We start from the raw sequence: 14,430 nt of genomic DNA, 5'->3' as shown, positions 1-14,430 counted from the left end.
GAAAATGATGCTGATATATAGCCTGTACCAGCCCCATTTACCCCCACCGGACGGCCTGTGACTCTTCTTCTTCTTCTTCTTCTTCTTCTTCTTCTTCTTCTCATTGAGGTCAATGGTGCATGAAGATCCCCATAGGGTTCAAATCCTCATGGTAAATATTACAGATCAAATGGTGTAGTTGTGGGTTATTTGCTTTCTAATAATCATCATCTTCTCCACAAAGAAGTTCATGAATTTATTACTGCTGAAGTGAAAGCCATCCTCACTTGGGGAATGCTGCTTTTTAGTTAGCTTTGCGACAGTATCAAAAATACATTTTGGATTGTTCTCATTTTCCTTAATCAAGTTGGAAAAATAGGATGATCGAGCAGCACTAAGGGCTCTTCGACACTGCATGGTGCTGTCTTCCCAAGCCAGTTGGAAGACTTCCAGTGTGGCGCCATTTCCGTTCCAATTTTCTGGATGCTTGTTTCAGAGCTTGGGTATTTTCTGTATACCAGGGAGCTAGTTTCTTATGAGAAATGTTTTTAGTTTTTAGGGGTGCTACTGCATCTAGGGTATTGCACAAGGTTAAATTGAGTTCCTCAGTTAGGTGGTTAACATTCACTCTGCCTAGAAGTCCAGCATCCCGGAGTCACATCTTCATTTTAATGTTGAGCTATTTTTTTTACATTCAGAATCACTATGTCAGGGGAAATATACACTGCTCAAAAAAATAAAGGGAACACTTAAACAACACAATGTAACTCCAAGTCAATCACAGTTCTGTGAAATCAAACTGTCCACTTCGGAAGCAACACTGATTGACAATAAATTTCAACATGCTGTTGTGCAAATGGAATAGACAACAGGTGGAAATTATAGGCAATTTTATAGGCAATTAGCAAGACACCCCCAATAAAGGAGTGGTTCTGCAGGTGGTGACCACAGACCACTTCTCAGTTCCTTTGCTTCCTGGCTGATGTTTTGGTCACTTTTGAATTCTGGCGGTGCTTTCACTCTAGTGGTAGCATGAGACGGAGTCTACAACCCACACAAGTGGCTCAGGTAGTGCAGCTCATCCAGGATGGCACATCAATGCGAGCTGTGGCAAGAAGGTTTACTGTGTCTGTCAGCGTAGTGTCCAGAGCATGGAGGCGCTACCAGGAGACAGGCCAGTACATAAGGAGACGTGGAGGAGGCCGTAGGAGGGCAACAACCCAGCAGCAGGACCACTACCTCCGCCTTTGTGCAAGGAGGAGCAGGAGGAGTACTGCCAGAGCCCTGCAAAATGACCTCCAGCAGGCCACAAATGTGCATGTGTCTGCTCAAACGGTCAGAAACAGACTCCATGAGGGTGGTATGAGGGCCCGACATCCACAGGTGGGGTTGTGCTTACAGCCCAACACCGTGCAGGACGTTTGGCATTTGCCAGAGAACACCAAGATTGGCAAATTCGCCACTGGCGCCCTGTGCTCTTCACAGATGAAAGCAGGTTTACACTGATAACATGTGACATACATGACAGAGTCTGGAGACGCCGTGGAGAACGTTCTGCTGCCTGCAACATCCTCCAGCATGACCGGTTTGGCGGTGGGTCAGCCATGGTGTGGGGTGGCATTTCTTTGGGGGGCCGTACAGCCCTCCATGTGCTCGCCAGAGATAGCCTGACTGCCATTAGGTACCAAGATGAGATCCTCAGACCCCTGGGTTCCTAGCCCTGGGTTCCTCTTAATGCTAGACCTCATGTGGCTGGAGTGTGTCAGCAGTTCCTGCAAGAGGAAGTCATTGATGCTATGGACTGGCCCGCCTGTTCCCCAGACCTGAATCCAATTGAGCACATCTGGGACATCATGTCTCGCTCCATCCACCAACGCCACATTGCACCACAGACTGTCCAGGAGTTGGCAGATGCTTTAGTCGAGGTCTGGGAGGAGATCCCTCAGGAGACCATCCGCCACCTCATCAGGAGCATGCCCAGGCATTGTAGGGAGGTCATACAGGCACGTGGAGGCCACACACACTACTGAGCCTCATTTTGACTTGTTTTAAGGACATTACATCAAAGTTGGATCAGCCTGTAGTGTGGTTTTCCACTTTAATTTTGAGTGTGACTCCAAATCCAGACCTCCATTGGTTGATACATTTGATTTCCATTGATCATTTTTGTGGGACTTTGTTGTCAGCACACTCAACTATGTAAAGAAAAAAGTATTTAATAAGAATATTTCATACATTCAGATCTAGGATGTGTTATTTTAGTGTTCCCTTTATTTTTTTGAGCAGTGTAGTATTCTTTCTAACAAATACAGTGGATACACTGCAGATTTTGGAGGTCTGTAATTTTATCATAGGTACACTTCAACTGTGAGAGACGGAATCTAAAACAAAATCCAGAAAGTCATATTGTATGATTTTTAAGTAATTAGCTTGCATTTTATTGCATGACATAAGTATTTGATCACCTACCAACCAGTAAGAATTCTGGCTCTCACAGACCTGTTAGTTTTTCTTTAAGAAGCCCTCCTGTTCTCCACACATTACCTGTATTAACTACACCTGTTTGAACTCGTTACCTGTATAAAAGACACCTGTCCACACACTCAATCAAACAGACTCCAACCACAGGGATAAAATTGTAGACCTGCACAAGGCTGGGATGGACTACAGGACAATAGGCATGCAGCTTGGTGAGAAGGCAACAACTGTTGGCGCAATCATTAGAAAATGGAAGAAGTTCAAGATGACGATCAATCACCCTCGGTCTGGGGCTCCATGCAAGATCTCACCTCGTGGGGCATCAATGATCATGAGGAAGGTGAGGGATCCGCCCAAAACTACACGGCAGGACCTGGTCAATGACCTGAAGAGAGCTGGGACCATAGTCTCAAAGAAAACCATTAGTAACACACTACGCCGTCATGGATTAAAATCCTGCAGCGCACGCAAGGTCCCCCTGCTCAAGTCAGCGCATGTCCAGGCCTGTCTGAAGTTTGCCAATGACCATCTGGATGATCCAGAGGAGGAATGGGAGAAGGTCATGTGGTCTGATGAGACAAAAATATAACTTTTTGGTCTAAACTACTCGCCGTGTTTGGAGGAAGAAGAAGGATGAGTACAACCCCTAGAACACCATCGCAACCGTGAAGCATGGAGGTGGAAACATCATTCTTTGGGGATGCTTTTCTGCAAAGGGGACAGGACGACTGCACCGTGTTGAGGGGAGGATGGATGGGGCCATGTATCGTGAGATCTTGGCCAACAACCTCCTTCCCTCAGTAAGAGCATTGAAGATGGGTTGTGGCTGGGTCTTCCAGCATGACAACGACCCAAAACACACAGCCAGGGCAACTAAGGAGTGGCTCCGCAAGAAGCATCTCAAGGTCCTGGAGTAGCCTGGCCAGTCTCCAGACCTGAACCCAATAGAAAATCTTTGGAGGGAGCTGAAAGTCCTTATTGCCCAGCGACAGCCCCGACACCTGAAGGATCAGGAGAAGGTCTGTATGGAGGAGTGGGCCAAAATCCCTGCAGCAGTGTTTGCAAACCTGGTCAAGAACTACAGGAAACGTACGATCTCTGTAATTGTAAACAAAGGTTTCTGTACCAAATATTAAGTTCTGATTTTCTGATGTCTCAAATACTTATGTCATGCAATAAAATGCAAATGAATTACTTAAAAATCATACAATGTGATTTTTCTGGATTTTTGTTTTAGATTCCGTCTCTCACAGTTGAAGTGTACCTATGAAAAAAATTACAGACCTCTACACTGCAGATTTTGCAGGTTATCAAATACTTGTTCTCCCCACTGTATATCTACATATATTTCAAGATGTTGTGTATCCCTGGAAATAATCAGAATTCATGTAAACATAACAGTTTTAAAAACATAGCTTGTCCAAAAAAAGTGGTCTCAGGGAATGGGGTAAAATTGAGAATAGGGAATGGGTAAATTGAGCCGCAAGTTGTCTTGAACAGGGATGTTGTGCCAATTCATAGGTAAGTTCTTTACATTTGAGTCTACTAAGCCCATGAAAATGTCTGCCAGATTCTTGATATGTTTAGCAAGCTCAGACTCCATGTCATCACAAACACCCTGTGTTCCTCTGGTATCAACGCCTCTCCTTCTCACAGGATCATGTTTATTTTCTTGTTTGTCAATGTTCCTCTTCAGTGTCACTCTGTCTATTTTTCCTTCCTAACTGTTACTTGAATGGACTTTTTCCCTTCTCTCACTTCCTTGGCTGCTCTTTCAAGAACCTCAAGGGAGGCTGGACCCCTAGTTGTTTTACATTTGTGTACACGGCGCATTATAGTGCATTTTTATTGATACAGAGCAGACACTATCTTGAGTTCATATGGAAAAAATACTATGCATATTATGTATAAAACTGACTAAATGTAATTAGCATTTGTATGGGGTGTGTTGAGCTATTGGCTCAACTTGAACCCTGTCCAAATGACTCAATTTACCCCAAAGCATCCATTTTCACTGTATTAGCTCACACAGCTACAGGGATGCACTTTCATGCTAGGTTGAGGACCTCATATTGTAGCTTATAGAGACCCCAACTGATATATGAAAGATTCTTAAAATAACCTGTTTTGTTTTAGATACAAGCACCATGAAACCTATAACACAATACATTTATCTGACTTTGTGGAAATCCGTTTTTGGAGCGAGCAACACTTTCTCCATGTTTCTTCCTTCATGAAATGATGACCACTTCCTAAATGTGTGATCACATTCATTTAATTAATGTTGTGTATGGTTTCCTAGAAACAAGGTGTTGCTCAACTAACCCGTTGGCACAACATACCCCACTCTCCCCTACAGCCTTACCTGTTTTACTTGCTGTATTATGAGCTCTGTCTGCTTGTATCACTTGTTTTCTCTCTCCTAGATAATTCAACAGTTCAACTACGAAGGAATTATGCTATTGAGCCATGCACTGGTCATGTTGCTTGGTACAAATTGGGCTCCTACTGTGTTAAGCACATCAACCAGATGTTGGACTTTACGTCAGCTGAGGTAAATTCAGACTTCTCTCAGGTTTTATCCCACATATCCATGATGTCTCAGTTAAAGGTAGACATACAGTAGTGTACCTCACCACTGGGCACAGACGTCACATCTAGCTGTGATTGATTGAGTTGTCAACTAACGTGAATTCAAAGTGAAATAATCAACATTTTGAACCATGTCATTGGAATTAAATGGTTAAACTTTGGGTGATAAAAATCCTAAATTCCTATACTGTACGTTGATGACTTTTTCATAATCCAACCAGTTTTCCACATTGATTCAATGTCATCAGAAGGAAAAACATAGATTTGTTTGATCGAAATGACATGGTAACAACTTTGATTTGATTTAACAAGTGTGTGCCCACTGGGTCTATATCTACTGTATGCTGTGTGATTTTACCTCCATAAGTAACTCTCAAAGCGTCATCCAAATTAATCCAACTCTAAATGTGTTGTCTTTGTTTCCTTAATGTCTACATCACATAGAATCACTGCAAATCTGTGAAGTCTGGTGCTCATCTGGTATCAATCCACAGTGCTGAGGACAACAATGCTGTGGATGAATTCAGTCAGTGGAGCAGCCGACATAACCCTCGCATCTGGCTCGGTGGTCATGCAGTAAATGACCCTTCACAGGTGTTAATAATCATAATAACTAGCGTTGGGCACCAAAATCCATGATATCGATATCGCTTGATGTATCAATATGAGCAAGGCATATCGTGATATTGGTTTATCCCTTCCTGTTAACATACAGTTTTATGTAAAAAGACATAAAGATTGTGCCTCACAGATCTTCACAGGCTCTCAACTGAGCATACATAATTGCCTGTTATTGGGCCATCGACAATGGATGGAAACTGGTTGAGTGGGTTTAAGCTCCTAGAACATTCACACCTGGCCCAATGGGCAATCAGCAAGCCGTTGTCTAGACTTCATAGAACCCTGGAAGTCAACAGAAAAGTGAACATTCATGTGGTTGCAAGGTTGTCATAAAGCCAGGAAATACACTGAGCGTACAAAACATTAGGAACACCTTCCTAATATTGGTTTTGAAAGCATTCTACAGGGATGCTGGCAAGGGAAATGTTGACTCCAATGCTTCCCACAGTTGTGTCAAGTTGGCTGGATGTCCTTTGGGAGATGGACCATTCTTGATACACACGGGAAACTGTTGAGCATGAAAAACCAAGCAGTGTTACTTTTCTTCACAATCTCTAACCGGTGCACCTGCCACCTACGACCATACCTTGTTCAAAGGCACCTAAATATTTTGTCTTGCCCATTCACCCTCTGAATGGCACATATACACAATCCATGAATCAATTGTCTCAAGGCTTAAAAATCCTTCTTTAGCCTGTCTCCCTTCCTTCATCTATACAGATTTAAGAATATTTAACTAGTGACATCGATAATGGGTCATAGCTTTAACCTGGATTCACCTGGTCAGTCTATGTCATGGAAAGAGCAGGTATTCCTAATGTTTTGTACACTCATTGTATATCAATATTGTTTGGGGGAAAAATGCAACTGTATTGACATCTACTTTTTCATATCGGTGCCCATCACTAATATGAACTGACTAAAATGAATCTCAAAACAAGTAGTGTTCACTGTTCAAATTGGCCATCATTAGCAAAAGCAGGTGAGCAACAGCAGTTATACCCCCTCGCTTGGTCAGTTATATGTCCTGCTCTCTCTCTCCCACAGGCTAGCAACTTCCTCTGGGTCGATGGGTCTGATATGAATTTCTCTGCCTGGATTCAGGACCCCAAGCAACCATCCGGTGACGGACGTTGCATGGAGATGAACTGGCTTGGTAAGCAAGGGATAACTGTCTGTGGTTGGAATGGTGGTTGGAATTGTGGTTTGAATTGTGGTTGGAATTGTGCTGGTGAAACCCTTACATTTCTAATGCTTGAGTGCTGGCACTTCTAGAATATTCTGGGACCTTTTATTTGATTCCAAAAGGTGTTGTGGGGTTGGGAGGCAAGAAAATGCTTCATTTTAATTTTTGTTTCTGACATATGATGACATATTCTAAGAATACTATTAATTTAATGTCTCCATCTCTAATCATCTTCTCAGAAACCGACAAATGGAATGATAAACCATGTAGCCAGAATAACTTCTTTGTGTGTGCCTTTAAACCTGACAGAGGCCATCCAAGAGTGGAAGCTACCGATAGATTGGAGCATGAGGTGTCTCAGTTGAAGCCGTTGACAGATGAGTAGTATATACCTGTCAGATACGCTTTGCCTTATATAGCTTTAGTCTCAGACTTCACAACGACACCAGGACCCTGTAAAATGTTAGAGAAAACCCATGGCTCAAAGACAAAGCCTTTGTTGGATTAAAGATTTCCACATCACAGTCAGTTTCAATCCACCCAATGTATGAATTTCTGATAATGGTTGTATTTGAATATTCTAAACACATTGCATTTGAGAATGCTATATTTTGTCAGAAAATAACATAACCCTATCCATTTTCTGGATGAATGGTGTTGATATTGCTTCAGTTGTTTGAAAGATGAGACATTACGCATTGCTTGGTTAGCAAATAAAAACTGAATTTTGTCATCCATTTTGTCCACGACCTGGCTCTGTTTCTAAACTTGTGATTCAACAAGTGTCTCTCTTATTGTGATTCCTCATGCAGCTATAGGCCTATACATTTACCTCAACTATTCACTTACTAGGTAGACAGACAGTAAGTAATGCACTTCAAATGAGTTAAACCCAATTCAATCCCTAAATGGATATGTGCAGGTTGGGACAACATGCCACGAATAGATGATACTTTAGTTAACATCCACTATAAGATGTAAGGATGCTGCATCAGAGTGAGGGGCTGAAGCAGCCTTGACAGTTTAGAGATGGACAATAGGTGGAACCCATATATTTAGAATGGATCCCATACCTTCCCATTCATTGCCCTGTTGGAGTAGTGCACCAAAACAGAGACGGCCATGGCACATTCTAGTATTATGAGGGGATAACACACAATAAAGTCTGGGTCTTATTTCCATTGTGGTCCTCTTGATGTGTCAATGGAAATAAGTCTGGGACTTTATTGTGTGTTATCCTCCATGATTTTATTCATGTGCATGTATGGCTTTTAAGTGTTATGTGCGCTTGTTTTTTAAAATGGTCGAATGGCTCGACAAGATCGAACACGGTATGGCAGTGAAATAATAAAATAAAAACATAGAAGAAGAACATCTATCTCATCATTCCAGTTACATCATAAGGGTTATTCATATGGGCACAGAAGACATCAAACATGTTTTTACTTTATGTTTAAAGCTGCCCAGAGAGGATGTTGTTTTTATAGTCAGAGGCAACTCATTCCATTCTGAGGCTCCAGTATACAAGACCGTACCTTTCCCAGCATTACTCCTGAACCTGTATAAGCACACCTCAGCAACACCTGATCTGGTGCTGTGTGTGCATCACTAACACGAGGAAAGTAATCACTTAGATTTCTGGAACAAGACCATAAATACTGCTGTAAACCAGACCTAGTCTAATCTGGGACACCCTAGCCTCAACAGGCAGCCAGTTTAATTCCTGAAAGCAGCTCCTGCCTATGTGAGTACGTGGACTCACCTTCAATACTACCCTGATCAGCTTATTCTGGGCTATCTGGAGCTTCCCCTTCATAAGTTTAGATAAGCCCCCAAACCAGGAAATACTAGCATAGTCAAAATGGCATTGAATGAGGGCAGTAGCTAGCACTTTCATGGAGTCCTTATCAAGCAGCTTGGACTTTCTAGCCAAAAACTTCATCCTGTAATTAACCTTCCCTAGCACCTTATTTGTCATGCTCATACCTCCCAAGCTTCCATCAAGGATACGTCCCAAGTAGCTAACAGAGGTTTTAGTAGTCTGCACCTCACCCCCTAACTCCACCCTGATTTCAGACGACCAACACAATTTAGGTCTGGATCCCAAAATAATTGCTTCAGTTTTCCCAAAGTGCAGAGATAGCTTATTATCTCCATGTCACACCCTGACCTTAGAGAGACTGTTTATTTCTCTCCTTGGTTAGGTCAGGGCGTGATTTGGGTGGGCATTCTAGTTTTCGATTTGTTTGTTGGCCGGGTATGGTTCCCAATTAGAGGCAGCTGTCTATCGTTGTCTCTGATTGGGAATCATACTTAGGCAGCCTGTTTTCCAACTGAGTTTGTGGGATCTTGTGTTCTGTCTAGTTTCTGTAGCCTGACAGAAATGTGCGCTTTCGTTTTTTTTTTTACTTTGTTAATTTGTTTGGCGTCATCACAAAAGTTACGATGCACGCCTACCACGCTGCGCCTTGGTCCACTCTTCATTCTACAAACGAGAGCCGTTACACTCCAAGCCATTTGTTAATGTTAGTAAGCTCTGTGCTAAGTATGCTCTCCAACATAGTTTTACTTTTGTGAGAAGTGTAGAGTCATCCGCGACAAGAACAATTATCTTTCATATCGTTAATATACAAACTGAACCCCTAACTCTACATAATACATCTTGAAACTGGTTGCTTCCATACAAACCAGAACTGGTGGGCAGCTAACCGATCGCTGCAGCTGTACATAGTCCATCGGTGTATATAGCCCACCGAATTTACCTACCTCATCCCCATACAGTTTTTAGTTCATTTACTTTTCTGCCCTTTTTCACACCAGTATCTCTACCTGCACATGTTCATCTGATCATTTATCACTCCAGTGTTACTCTGCTAAATTGTAATTATTCACTCCTATGGCCTATTTATTGCCTACCTCCTCATGCCTTTTGCACAAAATGTATATAGATTATTTTTTTTCTACTATGTTATTGACTTGTTAATTGTTTACTCCATATGTAACTCCGTGTTTGTCACGTTCTGACCTTTATTTCCTTTGTTTTGTCATTATTTAGTATGGTCAGGGCGTGAGTTGGGGAGTGCAGTCTATGTTTGTTTTTCTATGATTTTGCGATTTCTATGTTTCGGCCTAGTTTGGTTCTCAATCGGAGGCAGGTGTCATTAGTTGTCTCTGATTGAGAATCATACGTAGGTATCCTGGGTTTCACTGTTTGTTTGTGGGTGTTTGTTTCCGTGTCTGTGTTTTTTACATCACACGGTACTGTTTCGGTTTTGTAATTTCACGTATTTGTTTATTGTTTTTGTATTTCATAGTGTTCAGTGTTTTTGTTATTGAAAACGATATGGACACTTACCACGCTGTGTTTTGGTCCGATCCCTGCTACACCTCCTCTTCAGACGAAGAGGAGGGAAACCCTTACAGTGTTGTTGTCTGTTCACACTGCTATGCTTTATCTTGGCCAGGTCGCAGTTGCAAATGAGAACTTGTTCTCAACTAGCCTACCTGGTTAAATAAAGGTGAAATAAAAAAATGAGATGAGTAATGAAAGATATGTTAACAGTATTAAGTGACTAAGATACTGTAGAATAGTATACAATACAGTATATACATATGAGATGAATAATGCCAGATACAGTTGAAGTCGGAAGTTTACAAACACTTAGGTTGGAGTCATTAAAACTCGTTTTTCAATCACTCCACAAATTTCTTGTGAACAAACTATAGTTTTGGCAAGTCGATAAGGACATCTACTTTGTGCACGACACAAGTAATTTTTCCAACATTTGTGTACAGAGAGATTATTTCACTAATAATGAACTGTATCACAATTCCAGTGGGTTAGAAGTTTACATACACTAAGTTGACTGTGCCTTTAAACAGCTTGGAAAATTACAGAAAATGATCGTGTAGTGTAGTGTACCTGTGAATGTATTTCAAGGCCTACCTTCAAACTCAGTGCCTCTTTGCTTGACATCATGGGAAAATCAAAATAAATCAGCCAAGACCTCAGAAGAAAAATGTAGACCTCCACAAGTCTGGTTCATCCTTGGGGGCAAATTCCAAACACCTGAAGGTACCACGTTCATCTGTACAAACACTAGTACCTGAGAATAAACACCATGGGACCACACAGCCATACATCTCAGAAAGGAGACGTGTTCTGTGCAAATCAATCCCAGAACAACAGCAAAGGATCTTGTGAAGATGCTGGAGGAAACAGGTACAAAAGTATCTATATCCACAGTAAATCGAGTTCTATATCGACATAACGTGAAAGGCCGCTCAGCAAGGAAGAAGCCACTGCTCCAAAACTGCCATAAAAAAAGCCAGACTATGGTTTGCAACTGCACATGAGTACAAAGATCGTACTTTTGGAGAAATGTCCTCTGGTCTGATGAAACAAAGTGAGTCGCAAATGGGTCTTCCAAATGGACAATGACCCCAAGCATACGTCCACAGTTGTGGTAAAATGGCTTAAAGGACAACAAAGTCAAGGTATTGGAGTGGCCATCACAAAGCCCTAACTTCAAACCTTTAGAAAATTTGTGGGCAGATCTGGAAAAAGCATGTGCGAGTAAGGAGGCCTACAAACCTGACTCAGTTACACCAGCTCTGTCAGGAGGAATGGGCCAAAACTGACCCAATTTATTGTGGGAAGCTTGCGGAAGACTACCCGAAACGTTTGACCCAAGTTAAACAATTTAAAGGCAAAGCTACCAAATACTAGTTGAGTGTATCTAAACTTCTGACCCACTGGGAATGTAATGAAATAAATAAAAGCTGAAATAAATCATTCTCTCTACTATTCTGACATTTCACATTCTTAAAACAAAGTGGTGATCCTAACTGACCTAAGACAGGGAATTTTTACTAGGATGAAATGTCAGGAATTGTGAAACACTGAGTTTAAATGTATTTGGCTAACGTATATTTGGCTAAGTGACTAGTGTTCCATTCCTTAAAATTGTCAGTGATTTCTAGTTTATGCCTATAGGCAGCAACCTCTAATGCGCAAGTGTTAGCCTTGAGATAGAAGCTGTTTTTCAGTCTCTCTTTGCCAGCTTTGATGCACCTGTACTGACCTCGCCTTCTGGATGATAGCGGGGTGAACAGGCAGTGGCTCAGGTGGTTGATGTCCATGATGATCCTTTTGGCCTTCCTGTGACATCGGGTGCTGTAGGTGTCCTGGAGGGCAGGTAGTTTGCCCCCGGTAACGCGTTGGGCAGACCGCACCACCTTCTGGAGAGCCTTGCAGTTGCAGGCGGTGCAGTTGCCAAACCAGGCGGTGATACAGCCTGACAGGATGCTTTCAATTGTGCATCTGTAAAAGTATGTGAGTGTTTTAGGTGACAAGCCAAAGTTATTTAGCTTCCTGGGGCTAAAGAGGCTCTCCACGGTTTCTGGTTACGGTAGGTTTTAATAGTCACAGTGGGTACTACATCTCCTACACACTTCCTAATAAACTCTGTCACAGTATCCGTGTATGCGTCTTGATTAATTTCACTAGCTACCCGGAACACATCTCAGTCCACGTGATCAAAACAATCATGAAACGTGGATTCCTATTGGTCAGACCAGCGTTGAATCGTACGAAGCATGGGCACTTCCTGTTTGAGTTTCTGCCTATAAGACGGGAGGAGCAAGATGGAATCGTGGTCAGATTTGCCGAAAGGAGGGCGGGGGAGGGCCTTGTAAGCATTCTGGAAGTTTGAATAGCAATAGTTGAGAGTTCATAGCACAAGGAGGACAGTCAATATATTGATAGAACTTTGGCAGCCTAGTCCTCAGATTTGCTTTGTTAAAATCCACAGATACAATAAATGCAGCCTCAGGATATGTGGTGTCCAGTGAAGTTCTTTGAGGGCCGTCGAGGTTTCGGCTTGAGGTGGGATGTAAATGGCCGTGGCGATGATGGAGCAGAATTCTCTTGGGAGATAATATGGTCAGCATTTAGCAGTGAATTGGTTTAGGTCTTATCTGATCAACAGAACACAAGTATGTAATGTTGGTGATGTTCTGTCAGAGGCCAAATAAATATCCTGTGGAGTACCGCAGGGATCCATTTTAGGGCCACTCTAATTTCATATATATGTTAATGATATGCCAGATAGTTTTTTAAATTTTACTTTTATTTAACCAGGTAGGCTAGTTGAGAACAAGTTCTCATTTACAACTGCGACCTGGCCAAGATAAAGAAAAACAGTGCGACGCAAACAAAACAAACATACAGTCAATAATACAGTGCAAACTCGTGCTTTATGTTGATGACTCAGTCATACTGGTGTCAGGGAAGGATACAGATAACAGAAGAGATCTTGAGTACGGAATTGCATTTTGTTAGAGATTGATTGACTGACAACAAATTGTCGCTACATTTGGGAAAAACTGATTTTGTTTGGAACAAAATATAGATTGCTTGCTTAGGGCTGACAAGACAAAACTGTGCAGGGAAGGATATTGAATCTAAAACAAGTGTAATTTATCATGGTGTTTGTCCCAAGATCAATCCCTTTCTGGAGACCTGATTGCTGCTAAAATTCATTCTAAAATGGCGAACAAATCGTAACACTGGATATTTTAACATCAAAGTTAAGAAACTGCTCGTCTCAACCTTGATTCAGTGTCATTTTGATTATGCCTGCTCTGCTTGGTATATTGGGCTATCAAAAAAGCTGAAAAAGAGAATGCAGGTCATGCAAAATAATGTTATCCCACGTAATGTTATCAGGTTTATGCTGAATGTCCCTTAAATGATTGTGCCCCAGGTTATATGAAAAACTACATTGATATTGTCTATAACCAACCCAGTTACAATACCAGAGCTAGTGTTATGTCAAGGAAAATCCCAAGAGTAAACATGTATTTGTCTGTGGAATAGCCTACCTTTGGAGATCAAGCAAATAAAAAAGTAGAAATAGCTTTTATAAAGCAGGAAAAGTTTTTCATTTGGAAAATGTTGTCTCAGTAAGAGAAACCACTCTACTACCTCTTGCGCCCCCTACTGCTGGTCTGGTGTATTTATTTGAAGGATCGGTACAATGTGCAATGATTAGATAGTTTTAACTTGAAATTAATGGTTGATTTTTAAGGTTAGGGAGAAGTACAGTGAATAGTGCCACTTATTAGAATGTCAACATAAACTAATGTATTTATGGTTGTTTGCTATTTTGTTTTGCCTATGTGTTATTGTTTTTACCATCGAGGACCACTTTGGAAACAAGCTTTTAATTAATACTTTCAAGTGATATCCTCTGGCGTAGACATTGTACATTTTGTGTCTGTTACCCAAAATAAATAAATTGATTCTTGAAGAAATGTTTCATGAGCTTAGTTCAACTGTAGTATCCCATCAGAACCGAAAATACAAGCTTTGTTTTACAACAAATGTTTGTAAACAATATAAATGTCAACAAACACTGTAGGCTATAGCCTCAACACATGGGTAAAACTATAATTTTGATATCATGAACGGTCAGTTCTACATCCATAGCAGTCTATGAATTTGAGTGGCAGGTATCCTAGCAGTTAAGAGCATTGGGCCAATAACTGAAAGGTTGATTATTTTAATCATG

General features: G+C 41.5%; 1 long non-coding RNA gene across 1 annotated transcript; it reads left to right on the top strand.

The window, feature by feature from the left end:
- The first annotated feature begins 4,999 nt into the window (after window positions 1-4,999).
- Window positions 5,000-6,811, top strand: LOC135558123 (uncharacterized). Its single transcript, XR_010458305.1, has 3 exons — window positions 5,000-5,011; window positions 5,494-5,643; window positions 6,718-6,811. It is a non-coding gene; the product is annotated as an uncharacterized LOC135558123 (long non-coding RNA).
- The last annotated feature ends 7,619 nt before the right edge of the window (window positions 6,812-14,430 follow it).

The sequence above is a fragment of the Oncorhynchus masou genome, chromosome 17, assembly GCF_036934945.1.
Source record: "Oncorhynchus masou masou isolate Uvic2021 chromosome 17, UVic_Omas_1.1, whole genome shotgun sequence".
Taxonomy (NCBI): Eukaryota; Metazoa; Chordata; class Actinopteri; order Salmoniformes; family Salmonidae; genus Oncorhynchus; species Oncorhynchus masou.
Note: the sequence above shows the minus strand (reverse complement) of the source record. Positions and strands in the feature narration are given on the sequence as shown.